This window comes from Zootoca vivipara, chromosome 1, assembly GCF_963506605.1.
Source record: "Zootoca vivipara chromosome 1, rZooViv1.1, whole genome shotgun sequence".
Taxonomy (NCBI): Eukaryota; Metazoa; Chordata; class Lepidosauria; order Squamata; family Lacertidae; genus Zootoca; species Zootoca vivipara.
This window is the reverse complement of record NC_083276.1, coordinates 70,715,838-70,732,139: the sequence shown is the minus strand read 5'-3', so window position 1 is coordinate 70,732,139 and position 16,302 is coordinate 70,715,838. Positions and strand designations below refer to the sequence as shown.

Here is a 16,302-nt window from a genome sequence, read left to right as displayed (position 1 = left end):
GCTAATCTTCCCTTGTACTATTTATTTTTAGGAGTCAATATAAAAGAATGAATTTGGAGTGTGAAGTGCCGTTTTCCGATGTGTTGTAAGCTACCTTTGGGATTTTTAGCATCTCTAGTGTTACTAACTCAGCTTGGTATTTTAAGCACACTCATGCAAGTTGGAAAAACAAAACTGCAGAAGCTGTGATGATGCAAGGGCCTCTCTTCTGATCGTTGTTTTGCAATTCTTTTGGCATCTGTTGCTTTGGTACTCCATTGGCTTGACTGGAGGGATCAGACATCATTATGAAGTGAACATAGTTTCACTGCTGAGCAGTTGCTTTCCGTTCTTGTCACTGGCTTTGAGTCACTAGGTTTTGTTGATTCACCATCTTAAACAGATGATGAAAAATGACCAAACTGGCAACAGGAATCAAAGGAGCAGAGGTGAGGACAGCATTTGACTCACCCAATGTCAAATTTGCCAAGTATTCAGTGCAGATGTCTGTTTTTATGGGAGTTACAAGCAGTGGTCTTGGTCAGTTGAAATCTAAACATCAGGGGATGCTATGGCCACAAAATGTCAAATACAACAACAGCTCTGCATTGGAAGCATGCCAGATACAAGCATTGATGGCTGCCTTATAATAAGCCCTTATTATTATCATTATATTAAACTTGTTGCCTGCTTTTCACCAACAGGTCCCAAAGCGGGTTACAATTCAAAATTCAGAAATTAAAAACAGTTAAAGCAAATTACAGTCACAGGGATAAGGTGGTTCTTGTTGCTCCAGATTAGTGAGAATATATATGCTTACTCCTTTAGGGAGTCTAGTTGAAAGAAAGAATTCAAAACAAATCTGCAAACGGAATCCTTCCCTTTAAATCCTACACTTTAGAGTAATTTGTACTCTAGTCATTTAGTGAGGCTATTTATTACTGGACTATATGACCCTCAGGGTCTCAGTCCAACTCTGCAATTCTGTTTTCTGTTCTTTGGTATTTCATTAAGTTCAAAATGAGCTAAAGCATCCTACAATACCAGGTGTACAGAACAGCACGTTTTTAAAAATAAAGGAGAGTTCTACCTTAAAATAAAATTAGAACTTAAAATAAAATTAGTTGTTGATGTTAACCTTACTTAATAATGAGGATCATTAAGTTATTGTGGATAATTAGTTAAATTATATTAAATGATTTATACTACAACTCTTTTTTGTGTTTTAAAATGGGATGCTGTGTTAACATTCTGGAATAAAAAGAGAAAAGAAACGTGTAACATATCCCAGTAGCCATCCCTCTTGTTATCAGCCTTGCATCTTTGTTTGTCTGTTGTAGGGGGTAGGGGTGTGTGGCATCCCAGGGTACCCATATGTAACAAAAAGTTCATGTAAAGAATCTTTAACTTTAACTTGCTGCTGTACCATAATATACAAGACAGAACGCTTCAGGTTACAGACTCCACTAACCCAGAAATAGTACCTCGAGTTAAGAACTTTGCTTCAGGATGAGAACAGAAATCGTGCTCTGGCGGCGCAGCGGCAGCAGGAGGCCCCATTAGCAAAACTGGTACCTCAGGTTAAGAACAGTTTCAGGTTAAGAACGGACCTCCGGAACGAATTAAGTTCTTAACCAGAGGTACCACTGTACAAGGCTCTTTCTTTGTGATTAAATGCTGACACATGCTCCTCCCATGTATTCTGTACATGTATGCTGAAGCACATCATAACATGTTGTCACATGCTAGCAAAGATACATTGTGGACATTTCCTTTATGGATATTATCTGCCATCAACTCACAGCAGCACAACATCTCTTCCACCAGCAGGAGAGGGAATCCAACTTCAGACTGGCCATCAATTAGAGCTGGAAAGACAAACAGAGTATGAAGTCATCAATCCTCATTGCAAGTACCTAACTGGCAACTAATGCCATCCACACAGAATGGTACGAGTAAAAGGGACCTTCAGTGTTGTGTGTTGTAGATTCTGAGCAACATTGTGGCAATTGTTTTCTTTGCCAGGGCCCAAGTTGTAATATATGAAACATAAACAAAATAACATTTGAACATGTGCAGAGTGCAATTTCCTCATAAATGATTCACCAGAACTTTTTGTGCAGGCTTTCAGATAGAATCATAGAGTTGGAAGAGACCACAAGGGCCATCCAGTACAACCCCCTGCCAAGCAGGAAACACCATCAAAGCATTCTTGACATATGGCTGTCAAGCCTCTGCTTAAAGACCTCCAAAGAAGGAGACTCTACCACACTTCTTGGCAGCAAATTCCACTGTCGAACAGCTCTTACTGTCAGGAAGTTCTTCCTAATGTTTAGGTGAGAGAGTGTGTACCTTCCTTGAAAGGTTCTGAGTCTCAAAACTGTTGTTATTTTTTTAAAAGAGCAGTTGCACCATTTAAGAACAGAAAACCAATTCTGGTGTACTGCTTTCACTCACTCTTATCATACAAATAATGTGTGCATATATTAATGACAGAGTCCTCATATGATCTTTGTGAATTATGAGTATTCTTCAGAAAATGCAAGAGAAAATAAACAGTCTTGTCATCATAACCTTTGCAGAAGTGGGGTCTAGACTCTTAACACTGCACAGTTACCTAGGAGTGAACTCAGTGGGACGTCCTACTGAGTAAACATGATAAACATGATAGGATTGAGGTAGCTGTAATATCCAAAGACCAAAGCATCTGGCATGATAGATCACTCACGACTTCTGTGATTTTAAATCTCACTTTAAGAGAGAGCCAGTATGGTGTAGTGGTTAAGAGTGGTAGACTCATAATCTGGTGAACCTCCACATGCAGCTGCTGGGTGACCTTGGGCTAGTCACACTTCTCTGAAGTCTCTCAGCCTCACTCACCTCACAGAGTGTTTGTTGTGGGGGAGGAAGGGAAAGGAGAATGTTAGCCGCTATGAGACACCTTTGGATAGTGATAAAGTGGGATATCAAATCCAAACTCCTCTTCTTCTTCTTTCTGACGTTGAGTAAGGTGGCTGTAATCCAGTATGGCAGCAAATGTTGGGAGTTCGGAGCCTAGCTTCTTTAAAATGTATTTACAATCTCAGTACTAAGAAGTACTCGTCAGAATACCTAGTATTGACACTTGGCTACTGTGAGAGAAAATGGCACCGTCCTTTTTGGAACATCTTTAAAAATAGACTTGTATGAAGAAGTAAAAAACACCAGAGTCAACTGGGGACATTGTGAAGCCAAGCCAGTTCTTAGTTTGATTATCTGACATTCATCTGATCTGAAGGAACACTGATAGGTGATCTTGAGTCCAGCATTGGTTTCTGCTGCTTTTTGTTTTTCGCAAGGGTGGATACTGCAGTAGTTTTACATTAAATACATAATTCTAAAATGCTTGAAGTACAAACTTGAAGTTGTACAATACATTTTTTTTGTACAGAGTAAAGTTTTATATATAATTACAAACATCTCCCCGTGCTTCTTGTGCTCTCTCCCACGATTCCAGTTGCGGGCACCAGAGATTAGGGATTACTCATTCAGAAAGGTCTTTATGTGAGGGTGCAGCAAACATCTCCTGGGGTGCTCACAGGCCAAGGAGTTTACAATCACTGACATCTGTCAGACCCTTTTCAATATGTTGGCTCTTGGACAATCCTGGAGAAATGTCAAGATGTCCTTAGGTGACACAAGAAGAGATGATACTCATACCATGGGGGAAATGTTTCCCAAGTGTTTGGTAAATTGACAACTCTATGCAAGCAGCTATAACTGTAACCACCATTTGAGATTTCATTTGACTGGTGGACCGTATTCACCATTTGATTTTCAGAGCTAAAACCAAGTGCAGAGAAGTAGGAAAAGAAGAAGACCATGCCCAGCTAATTTTGAAAATCCTATTGCTTGTAGGAAGTTGTCTACAGACCTCTTGGATACAGTTGACCTGTAGTAGTTTGTTCTTGCTGAATAACTGTGGAACGTTGAATTCTTCTTGGAGGCAAATAGGTTCATCTTTTGGTGCTTTCACTAAGCAAACCAGAAGCAAGTGTTCTGGTTTGCAAATTTTTTTGGAAGCCAAACATCCAATGTGGCTTCCACTTGAGTGCAGGAAGCTCCTGCAGCCAATCGGAAGCCGTGCTTTGGTTTTTGAATGGTTTCAGGAGTCAAATGGACTCCTGGAACAGATTAAGTTTTGACAACCTAGGTACCACTGTATTCCAGTGGATTACTTCTGAGTAAGAATGCACAGTATTGCACAGCATACCACCTAACATCTAAAAATACAGTACAGTACATTTGCAGTGAATATCCCAGCTGTTTTATTTAATATCTACCCTATAAAATAAAATGTAATATATATCCTTTTAATAATGGTAGATAAAGTTGATATGAAGTAGACTGTAGTGAATCAATATGATTCTTTTCTGTTATATAATTGAATTTTAGTTTACTTCAATATAGAGTTCATTAAAAGGGCTTGACTGCATGTTCAATTACAGGGTTGAATGGGATGTTATAGTCTTCACGATTAAGCTGCCACTTATATCTGTGCTTAATATAACAATCACTGGGAGAAAGAAACCTGCCTTTTACATAGAATGATAGTTTTGCATAGAATGATCCTTTAACAAGCTTAATCTGAGCATTATTATGTTAAATATAACATAGTGGGAGAACCTGTTGAAATGTGAAATCTGAATAATAGAGTTTCATGTGCCTTGCATGTGGAGATCTCTCTCCACAGAACAGATGATCAGAACTAACAGTGGTGATTACATGTTTAGATAGAGGAAGTGAAGCATAGAAAGAGGGAAGGCAGAAAAAACATTCTGGATCTGTTCATTACCACAATCGTCTGTTTGTGTGTGTGTGTGTGTGTGTGTGTGTGTGTGTGTGTGCACTTATGTGCACATACTGTTCAGCAGTGATATGCTGAAGGGTTGAATGCTGATTCTTTCCTCCTCGCAGCATGTAAGGGACTGGATCCAAAAGTGCAATTAAAAATGGAAATTTATCTTTGTGAACTGCTAATCCTTGCTGGGTTAGAATGCCTTTACACATTTTTAATTGATCTGTATAACTGCTGTCACCAATGAAATTATCTGTGTTTTATTGCTAAATTGGGCACTTGGAAATGAAGCTGGGTGCTGTCCAGCTGGTGACAGGACCTTCTCAGTATTGGGCCCTCATTTACAAAAATGCTCAGTGCAAAATAAGGTGCAACATTCTTCCACATAGTTAACATTCAGGAGGGCTTTTTAAACATTGCTGATCACCTGGGCATTTGACAGCTGAAATACTTTTCTTTTTTGCAGCCTTGAAATCATTAGCTCTGAGGCAGTTTTCTTTAATGCATGCCCTTAATTGTATTGTTTTGCTGTTTGCTACATGAGGCTCCTTTTGGAAGAGTGGGATAGAAATTCAAATAAATAAATAATAAAAACTCACCGTCATTTGATAAGCTTGTTAACATTTTTAGTGTAATGGGACTGCAAACTCATATGTAGCCTTATGGATGTGAAACTACTTTGCTTCCAACCGCTAGCAGATTTTATCTTCTCTCTCTCTCTTTTAGAACAATACAGGAGGAGCTAGACAGATTTTATTTCTAGGATAGGTGTTGGGAAAACCAGTAGAATGCCAAAAAAGGTTTAATTCTACTGGTACTTCTCTGTACCCATGATAAATGTTTGGGAATTGATTGGGCCTGCAGAGGAGAGTGTGATTCATTGTGGTTTTTGATCTTGGATCAAGGCTGCCATCCTAAATTCACTTTCCTGGAAGTAAGCACCATTGAATTCAACAGGAATTACTTATAAGTGGACATAGTTAGGGCTGTAGGGTAAAACAAATACCTTTATTAGTATTACACTGCTGTTTGTTAAGCAACAATAACAAACGTTTGGTATATTTCAGCTTAAGGTGGCACAATCTAGTGTATTCTGTGAGTATAGCAGCAATGCCTTGAGATACTGAGGCTCAAGCATTCCAAAAAATCAGGTTTTCTAATTTGCAAGAATTTAAGGATACTGGCACTTTGTACATGCTTGTAAGTATATTCCCAGCACTTGAGCATACACAGAAAACAGACACTGGTTTTGAGTGATGTCTGTAATGAGACCTTGGCAGGCAGGCAGAGGTAGGATTTACTTAATAGGGTGTGTACATAATGCAAGCTTTGAAAATGGTTTGTGAATTTAAACTGAGACCACAAGCAGCTGCTGTAGTTTTACAGCAGCCCATGTAATGCAAATAACACTGTAAATAGCAAGCCAATAATGGTCCATATTAGTTTCTCTAGTGAACAGCATAATAAAATATTTAGAGAAGTAAACTGCTAGTAAAATTGGCAGAGGATGTTGTCTGGCAGGGTCTTGGGGAGGGAGTGCTTTGTGTAACTCCTTATCTGAATTTTGTGTTTTTGAGAACCACTTGTTACAAAAATGCCCTCAAAGGTGGAGTCCTTTGATAGCTCATAAGGTTGGCAACTTGGCAAATTGCCAGGCATGAGAGTCAAATGCATATTGTCGGTATAAGACTGCCAGCATTGTGGGACACAGTTGTTGTTTTTTAAAAAAATCCCTTGATCAACAATTGATTTGTACAAATGTGCACTCTGAAACCTTTGAAATGTGCTGAAAAAGAGAGGAGGGGGATTGAGAATCTTGAGACTGGATCATAGTTGTAGTCCTAGGAAGAAAAACAGCCCAATAGAATCACAAATGCATTATATTTAAGAAAAAGGAAACAGAGGAATGAAAGAGGCCCTGATTTTGAAGGGGAAGAGGTGAGGGAAATGATTAGGAAGCGTTCTTCTCCAGCTAATCGGTTTCTTTCTGCTTAATGAGATGTATACTTTAGCATGAGACAATCAGGAAGAGGAGCCAAAGTGACAGGTCACCACCTTTTGCATTTATTTACTTTTTAATATCAGCAATGCTTGAGGAATTTGATATTTCTGTATTCCAATACGAACTGACCAAATGCACTCATCTCAAGCTAAATGTGTGGATCAAAAAATAGTTATCATTCCAATTTTGCACATTTCTGACATTTGTGGTGCAGTATTTGGCCGAGAAAGCATCAAAATACATTTAAAAAGGAATCTCTTAAAATAAAATGCATATCTTGAGAGAAAATATGTTAAAAATGCATATTTTGTAAGAGCACATGTTGAAAAATAGACTTGATTACAATTTTTTCTGCAGATTTCTCTTAAATAAACATTTTCACCTACTGCACATGTGATGTCAGTTGTGGGGTAGGTAGAGACATGTCTGCCAGTGCACACTGGGAGCCTTAAAATGTTCTCCTGGTTGTACATTGCCAAGGAAGGCTCATTGTCACTATGAATAAGCTGATCTGTGGTGAGAGCACGGCAGCCGTGGGGAACTTGGTCGCACAGTTGATTCCTGCAGAAAGCAGGTTTGGCGCCATCACCTAGCAGTTGACAAGTAGTGACATCAAGCCTCATTTGGCTTGGATTTAAGTTGGTAGCACTGCTTGCTACCCTGTTTCTCATATTTTAAGACATACCCATAAAATAAGCCATAGCAGGATTTTTAAGCATTCAAGGAATATAAGCCATACCCCGAAAATAAGACATAGTGATAGGCGCAGCAGCAATGCTGGCCGCGGCAGGAAGAGGAGGAAAAAAATAAGACATCCCTTGAAAATAAGCCATAGTGTGTTTTTTTGAGGAAAAAATAAATATAAGACATGTCTTATAATATGAGAAACACGGTATGCTGCAAAGGAGAAACCATTTGCCTCACACCACTGCAAGATCACCACAGAGCGGTAACCATATATGTTATATGGACAAGTTGGGGACATGCCAGGGGTCGGGGGTGGGGATATTGAGGAGTATCGGGATAGAGTTCCAAAGAGGGAAATGTAAGGTACAGTGGTGCCTCGCTTAACAAACGCCCCGTAAGACAAAATTTTCGCTTAAAGAAAGGATTTTTCTAGTGGAGGTTGCCTCGCTAGACAAATTCATTTTACGAAAAATTTGTCTAGCGAATCACGGTTTCCCATAGGAATGCATTGAAATTCAATTAATGCGTTCCTATGGGATTCGCTAGACAAATTTTTCGTTATAAGAATAGACCTGTGGAACAAATTAAATTCGTCTAGCGAGGCACCACTGTATATGTATGTGAAAGCATGGTTTAGCAAATATTTGTCAAAGAAGTGGGTCTCTAAAACAGTGGCTTTGCTCAAATGAAACTGAGTTGAGTAGACTGAGCTTTACCTTTTGGTCCCCACCCTCTGCCTGACGGACTTTATAATAGTGCAGCCTACAGCTGATTCCCAGTTCTGAGGTGTTATCTGAACAACGGGAGGCCTTAATTAGCTCAGGATCACTGGACATGGTTAGTCCTTTTCTGTCTTCTCACTTACGCATATTATTGCCCTAAGCATCAAGACTTTCAGGTGCAAATCTTTCCAGTGCTGTTCTTTTGCTAGCCTGTAGTTCTCCTCCTCTTAAAAAAGAAAGAAAGAGGAAGTCTATAATAAAAATACATTTAGCAGAGCATAGAGACTGTGTTGAGTCTCTCTCTCTGTGTGTATTTAACCTTCATGCTTAATTGTGTAACCCATTATAAAGTGTTGATGCTTTGTTCCTAAATTCACTACATGAGGTGCTGTGCATTAAAGTGTATTTATACTTTTTCGGATTAATTAGCTGTGACCTTACGAACTGCTGTCCTTGTTTAATTGGTGTCTCCAAAGCACAGTAATGGCATAAATCATCTGATAATGAGATTCAGAGCTGGTTGCAGACATATATAATAGCATCGCATTGATAATAGCAAATGAGATTTGTTGATTCTACATTGGGTTATAGCTAGGGTTGCTGTCTCTTTTGGGAGGGGCTTGCTCCCGTGCCTTTAATGGCAGCTCAGAAATTAAGAAGGTAATACCTTGACTCATTACTTACATCAGTTCCCAGAAAAGTTACATTTGTTGAATTTGTGTCACATGTAGCTCTAAAAACAGGATTGGAGGGGAGGCAGGAATGCCAATTCTTACTGTAGCAGAGATTATGCACCTAGAAGTAGACGTTTTGTATGGTGGGGACTTGGCTGAAGTGTATGAGGGTGCTGAAATACAAAGCTGCTGTTTTCAAATGTAAGAAAGCAATGGCAGATGTCAGGGCCACACGATTATTTCCCCCTTCACCTACTATAGTTTCCTAAAGCACTTTGAGTTTCTTGACAAGCCATAGTTTGCTGTTGCATGCAAACATACTATGCTATGGCATGCTCAGGCCACAGTTTGTCACATTTGATTGTGAAGAGTGAAGGAAGAGCAGGAGGAGGGAATAGCTCACCACAGCTCATTCAAACAGTGCCAAGCTATTGTTTGGGATTATATTTTAGTTTGAGCAACCAGTGTGGTGTTACAGCAGAAACACCCTCCACAAGCCCATGTTGCTGCTGATTACCAGGGCAGGTGCAGGAGAGTGGGGCATTCAGAGTTGTGTGAACACACCAGTGGAGCCCAATTCAGCACTCCTGCTCTTGTGCCCATTCAGGCTCAACCTTGCCACCACTCTCCTCTGCCTATACCCCATCCATTCAAGTGGGAACAATTCAGTATCCTCCATGGCACCATCCCAATGTGTTGGTTGCTTCTGCAATTTGAGTGCAGTCAATAGTTCACATCAAGAAAGGGGGAAATCTTCACATGCTAGATATTTGTGTATTTTGTGGTCAGTTAGGATACAGGTATGGGGGTGCACATTAGACCTGATTATTTAGAAATGAATTCTAAAGTTTCAAACTGGCAGATACCTCATAAATTATCAGTTTAGCTTTTGAGTTTGAGATGTTTTAAACGTTCGGTGTTCAACCGCCAGGTTGCCCTTAGCAGTGCTTTGTTTCTAGAACAAAAAAGGTGCTGGTACTCTGGGCAGTTGCTCTGGGTGCAAAATTTCTTCAGGACACGGAAAAACAATTACTGTGCTTTTCCGTGTACAGTGGTACCTCGACTTACGGACAACTCGACAACTGAATTTTTCGACTTACGAATGGGGCAAATGGCCGCACGCTTACAAATTTCTTGACATCCGAACGGAAACCGCGGTGGTTTTAGATAGGGTTTTTTCAACTTACGAATTTTTAGATGGGGTTGCTTTGACTTACAATTTTTTTCCATTTCCAATGCATTCCTATGGGAAATTGCATTTACAATGGCGCTTTTCGACTTAGGATTTCGACTTGGGAATATATTTTAGTTAGAATTTTTCGACCTACAAAGGTGCCTTTGGAACAGATTAAATTCGTAAGTCGAGGCACCACTGTATAAGACTAGTTTTTTTTTTACTTAAAAATAATATTAAAGGGGGTAGTCTTATACATCTCCCCCCATTTTCTTAATTCTGAGTCCCCCAAAATCGGGAGCGTCTTATATACAGGGGCGTGTTATACACGAAAAAAATATGGTACATGTAATGAGATTACATGTTTTACCGGCACTTCATTAAGATCTTGGTATATAGTTATTACAGGATGCATGGTAATTAAATGCTGCAATGCCATACTTTCCCCTATACTCTCAGTACCTGACTACGCATGCCTATTTTTACCACAGGGTCATACCATCCGACATCCTGCTGGGACACAGGCTTGCATCTCCTTCCCCAAGCCTGGGAAGCATTTGCCCAGCTCAGGGAAGGAGGTGAGATGCTCTGACGGGGTTCAGAAAGCCTTCCCACCACCTTCCCAAAGCCCATCTGACTTTGGGAAGGAGCCAACAAGGTTACAGTACCCCTTCAGAGCCTTATACCTCCTTCCCCGAGCCCAGGAAGCATTTTCCCAGCTTAGGGAAGGAGGTGTGATGCTCTGACGGAGTCCAAGATCTCTCCCGCCTCCTTCGCCCCCCCGCCCCCAAATGGCAATACAGTCATACCTCATGTTACGTTTGCTTCATGTTACGTTTTTTCTGGTTGCATCCCACAGTGACCCAGAAGTACCAAAAAGTGTTACTTCCAGGTTTCGCTGCTCGTGCATGCGCAATAGTGCTAAATTGCGGCATGCACCTGCACAGATATGGCACTTCAGGTTGCGGGCTTTCACGTTGCGAACAGGCCTCCGGAATGGATCCCGTTCGCAAACAGAGGTAACACTGTACTGCATACTGTTGTGTACAGCCAGAAAAACCCACTGGCCCTCAGGTTGAAAAGTGGTTCTCCATCCTTATTTTGCACGTTTAGTTAACATGTTGAGAAATTACAGAAACTTATGGCATATTTGTATATGTTTTTTTTAACTCATGGGGACTGTATATGTGGGAGCAGGGAGGCAGCCAGGGCAAAATGGCTTTAGGTTTCAGAGCAGTATCAGGTTGCTTAAAAACATGCAAAAAAAATATGGTACATACCCTCCCCAAGATAGTTATTTGCCAGCCAGCTGCAAAAACTCCCAACCACTAGCTATCAAACTATTCTGCCCAGCTCCCAATCAAACAGGTGAGGTGTGTCTGGTCTCTATTAGCCACCCGCCAAGAATGCTCATTTAAGCAATCTTTAGTGGCTGATGTTTTTTTTATTAGTGTATTTAAATTATATGTATACAATATATTCTTAGATAAATGAACCTAAAAGATGGATAGCTCAGTTGGTTAGAACACGGTGCTGACAATGTCAAGGTTGCAAGCTCAATCCCCGTAAGGGACAGCTGCATATTCCTGCATTGCAGGGAGTTGGACTAGAGGGTCCCTTCCAACTCTGAGATAACGCTTCCACGTGAGGTAACAGATCAGCCAACTGCTGATCTGTCTCATGATTTCAGCATCTCCAACAGGGATGGGGTATCATGGCCCTTCCAGATGTTGTTGGCTACCCAATTCCCACCATCCCTGGCCATTGACAATGCTCTCTGGGGCTTCTGGGAGTTATAGTTCAGCAGTAGCTTGAAGTCCCAGGTTCCCCTACCTTTATATCCTGCTTATCTGATGAAGTTGCTTCCAATGTTTCAGTAATATAATACTAGGGAAAGGGCTGAAGCTCAGTGGTAGAGCATCTGTTTTGCATACAGGAAGCCCCCGGTTCGTTCCCTGTCACCTCCAGGTATAGCCAGGAATGATTCTCTGCCTGGAACCCTGGAGAGTTGCTGCCAGTGAATGCTAACAATACTGGACTAAATGGACCAAAGGTTTGACTCAATACAAAGAAGCTTCGTATGTTTCCCCTGATAAAAAAGTGGAAAAGTATTTTAAAACATTTCCACATTGCGTAGTGTCTCAGAGTCAGATTGACAGGTGAAAGACCACAAAAGAGTCTTTCAAAACTAATATAATTTTGAAGTTGTGAAAGCTTTTGTGCATGAAGCCTTTGCAACTGCAATTCTGAGGTTTACCAGGCTCCTGGAAACGAATGCATTTTTTTTACTTGCAGTTCCATCTTTCAAAATTATCAGTTGTGAACAATTCAGTGGGAGTTGTACAGGATTTCGATCCAAGCTTAGTGCTTTTGTATTCATGTCTATTTTCAGGGCAGTGTTACTGGTATCCATGCCCATGTTCTGGAAAGAAAATAAGGGCTTTGCAACAAAGTGCCTTTTGTTTTCTCGAGAACTAAAACAGCTGCATACAGACCAAACAATAAAAATAAACTCCTGCCGAACTACCTTCTAACACACGGGGGTTCTGGAGAGAGGAAACCAGGGATATTTAGAGGTATAAAGTGACTCATTGTGCTAGCAAAAGAATGTTATAAGGCAAGCCTGTGGCTTGGAGTTGCATCTGTTACCTTTCTAGTCAGTACTGACGGGCATTTAGGAAGGGAAGCAGGGGGCGGGGGCTCAAATTGAATAATGCCTAATACTGACTGCATTGTACTAGACTAACTTGCAGCCCAGTCCACAAGATACGTAGACCAAAGAACTTGGATTCAGTCCCAAAGGCATTCACTAATGAATTTTAACCTATGGAGACTGAAAGCAGCATTTCTTTACTTTTTGGTCATTTGCATTGCGTTCAACATTGAAAAAGCACATCTAAATGTTTTCTATTAACTTATGTTGGCATGCATAACAAAAAGCAATTTATCTTTTTTTAAAAAAAGTTATACATATACATATACATATACATATACATATACATATACATATATATATATAGAGAGAGAGAGAGAGAGTCTTGTCTCATGTTTGCCTTTCTGACAGTTTATAGATGCCAGCAATGGATAAGGTTGCTATGTGAAACGGAAAACAATGAAATATGTACCGTATTTCTCTTGGTATTCACTGTCTGAAAAGCACATCTGTGTAAAGTGTTTATCTTAAATGGGTGGAAAGGACATCCCCCCCCCCCAAATAAATGAATCAAAATGTCCCTTAAGTTAAGAGGAATATATATAAAAAATGGCCATTTAGTGATTATTTTCTTTGCTTACACTTTTCTTACTCTTGTGTCTTTTAGGTCAGTTTCATGAATTCAAAAGAAACCTACCAGTGATTTCTGGGTGCCTGGGCTGGTTTTCTTGTGTATTTGTAAGTACTGATATGTTTTATGATTACTTTGTACCTTACAGGAAGCCCCCCCCCCATTTTTATGTGCTTTATTTGTAAAAAAGAAATAGAAATGAGGTGTTGATGTCCATATTTTGATTAAACAGCTGTGTTTTTCAGCACAAAATGGCTGCTATGGACAGCAACAGAAAGGGGTACATGGTGTATTTATAGATATATATTAAAAGGTTACATGTTGATTTTCCGTTGATATTCCACCTGTAGTGTACAACACACATATGTGGTTGAAATAAATAGCCTAAAACTTGGGGTGCAATCATATTTGCTCCATGCATGGAACATGCTGTGGAGACCTTTCCTCCCTGCCCCCCACTGCCCCCCATGGCATCTTCATGCCTAACCACTGCTGCTTTCTTCACACGCTACATTGCAACCAGTCTATTAACTTCAAATTGGGCCCTTCTGTGACTCGTACTGAAGCACTCAGCTACTGACTCCCCTTCAGGATTTGCATGCTGTGCTGCTAGGGTTGCCAGACTCAATAGAGGACAGGACTTCTGTGCCTTTAATTGCCCTGCTCTCTTTTGAGTCTGGAAACCTTAAAGAGAAACCAGCAAACCCTTTGTTTAATTTCCAAGCAAAGGGTCTGCTGGTTTCTCTTTAAGATTTCCAGACTCAAAAGAGAGCAGCACAATTAAAGGCACAGAAGTCCTGTCCTCTATTGAGTCTGGCAACCCTAATGTGCTGCTCCATCTTTTGCTGAGGGTAGCCTATATCACAGTTATACTGATGCCTCATTGAGAGGTAAGGACTCATTGCCTGCCTCAGCTGCCTAGCAGCAATGTAATAATTTGATGAGAAAAATAGTCTAGGTGCTCAAGCTAAATAAGAGAGTTAGGATTTGTTGGAGGTACTTTTAAATTGGTATGCCTGCATTCTGCATGAAGCAGAGATGGGGGAATGTTTGGCCTTCCAGATGTTGTTGGATTACAACTCCCATTGTCCTGGTTTATTGTCCACGGTGACTGATAAGGGTTGAAGTTCAACAAGGTCTGAAGGGCCACAGGTTACTCACAGCCGGATGACACCCTTCTCATGAATGTTCTTTACTTACCCTGTTCACAACATGGAATAATTAAGACTGCAATCGTCTGAACATTTCCTTGAGAGTAAGCCCTATTGAATCCACACTGCGCAGTGTATTTAGAATGTAGAATTCAAATAAAAATCCCATTTTGAAACATGGATCTACATACAGTAGTGAATATTTCCATTCTCTCTGTTTTGTAATGGGGGTGTGGCGGGGCGGGGCAGGGAATGAGCAAAACATTGACATGGACACTAGAATTTTCAAAGGGTGTTTCCAGATGGGGAAAAAGGTTGTCCAGATACTGCAATTGGGTTGTTGGCAACATTTCTTCTAAATTTATTGGAATCCCCCCCCCCAAAAGAGTAAATCCAGATTAAATTAGGGGTGGAATATGGGGTGGCATTTTGATTCCAACAACCTTGTGTGGATGCTGAAAAAAATGACATGCAGGGGGGCACCCACCTGTCTGGAAGCACCCGAAGCATGAATGCACAGGATCATATATTAATAACCTGTGGTATAAAACATTGAATTTGTTCTCAGTTGAAAGAATCGTGAGTGTGTGTGTGTGTGTTTAATCATATTTGCTTAACCTGGAATGAAAAACAAACAAACAAAAACTAGTCCTGAATACTGACCCCTCAAAAAAGGCAAGCTGACTGAGAAAGAAATGTTGACCTATGAAATATCAACCCTGCATTTTTCTACATGTGGGTTTCATTCTGGTTTTGGTCAAATGAGAAGACATATGTGATCAAGCAAACAGCTTTCAGGTTACAGCGAGCAGGCTGTGTGGTTCATATATCGAATAATGAAGCATTATATGAAACAAGACTGATATTTAGTCTGTGCAAAGTTAACAGCAAAAGTCTAATTGACTTAGGATTTTATCCAAGTGAATTTCTTTAAAACAGCTGAGACCAGAATTTGATGTGTGTCTACTTGGAAGTAAGTCCCCCATATTCAGTTAGGCTTCACTCCAAGTATGCTTTAGGATGGCGGCCTAAGACACATTGATAGGGTCATGAAACAAATCTTACATTGCAGCTGATAATCCTTGCTCTGTCGTTGAAAGGGTTTATGGTACTGTTTAGGAATTATTTATCAGAAAAAGTCTGCAATGGAATCTGGGCTAATTCACACATGCTTTGCATTACTTGATCTGTCATTCCTTGATTGCTCAAACATTCTGTTGTGAATCCACTTAACTGGAAAGCATTGTCTTAAGTAATATGAGGCAGTATGGAAGTTCTAGTATTTAAGCTGTGCTTTGTCGTTCATGCTTACATGTCATCATGAGATCCTGCAGTTGTTAGTTAAGGGATGAATATTGTACTTGTGAACCAACCTCCACGCAATATATTATATGTTGCCCTATTCAGGCATTCATCATCCTCAAGGTTAAATCAACACAAGAGAGAGGAAAGCAGGAATGAGTGGACTAGTTTTGTGCTCATCCCATTGTTGTAATCTTCCACAACTTGTAGATGTTGATTTTCTAGGGACCCCTTCATGTTTTCATGGGTGTATTCTGTAACATGAAATTCATGGAAGAATAGTGCATTTATAATGAATCACACACACACCATTCCAATGTATTCATTGTTCTGTTTCCCAATGTTATCACATTATTGCCATCTTGAGGGACACTCTTGCACTATAGTACAACAAAGAAGCAAAAAAGTGGCAAGATTTCAGCAGGAAGTTATGGGACGTTCACTGATTGGAAGTGAAGCAGTACGGTGGTACCTCAGTTTATGAACACAA

At 40.2% G+C, this 16,302-nt stretch overlaps 1 protein-coding gene across 10 annotated transcripts in view; it reads left to right on the top strand.

Annotated features, from left to right (window-relative positions):
- The window catches only part of SOX6 (SRY-box transcription factor 6), a 420,354-nt gene that overhangs the window by 49,740 nt on the left and 354,312 nt on the right, over window positions 1-16,302 (top strand). For 9 of the 10 annotated variants that reach the window (XM_060275933.1, XM_035120001.2, XM_035119983.2 and 6 more), the window contains exon 2: window positions 13,396-13,466. The exons of the other annotated variant lie outside the window; for it this stretch is intronic. The gene's annotated coding sequence lies outside the window, so the exon portion shown is untranslated. The remainder of the gene's footprint in view (window positions 1-13,395; window positions 13,467-16,302) is intronic. 10 annotated transcript variants of the gene reach the window in all.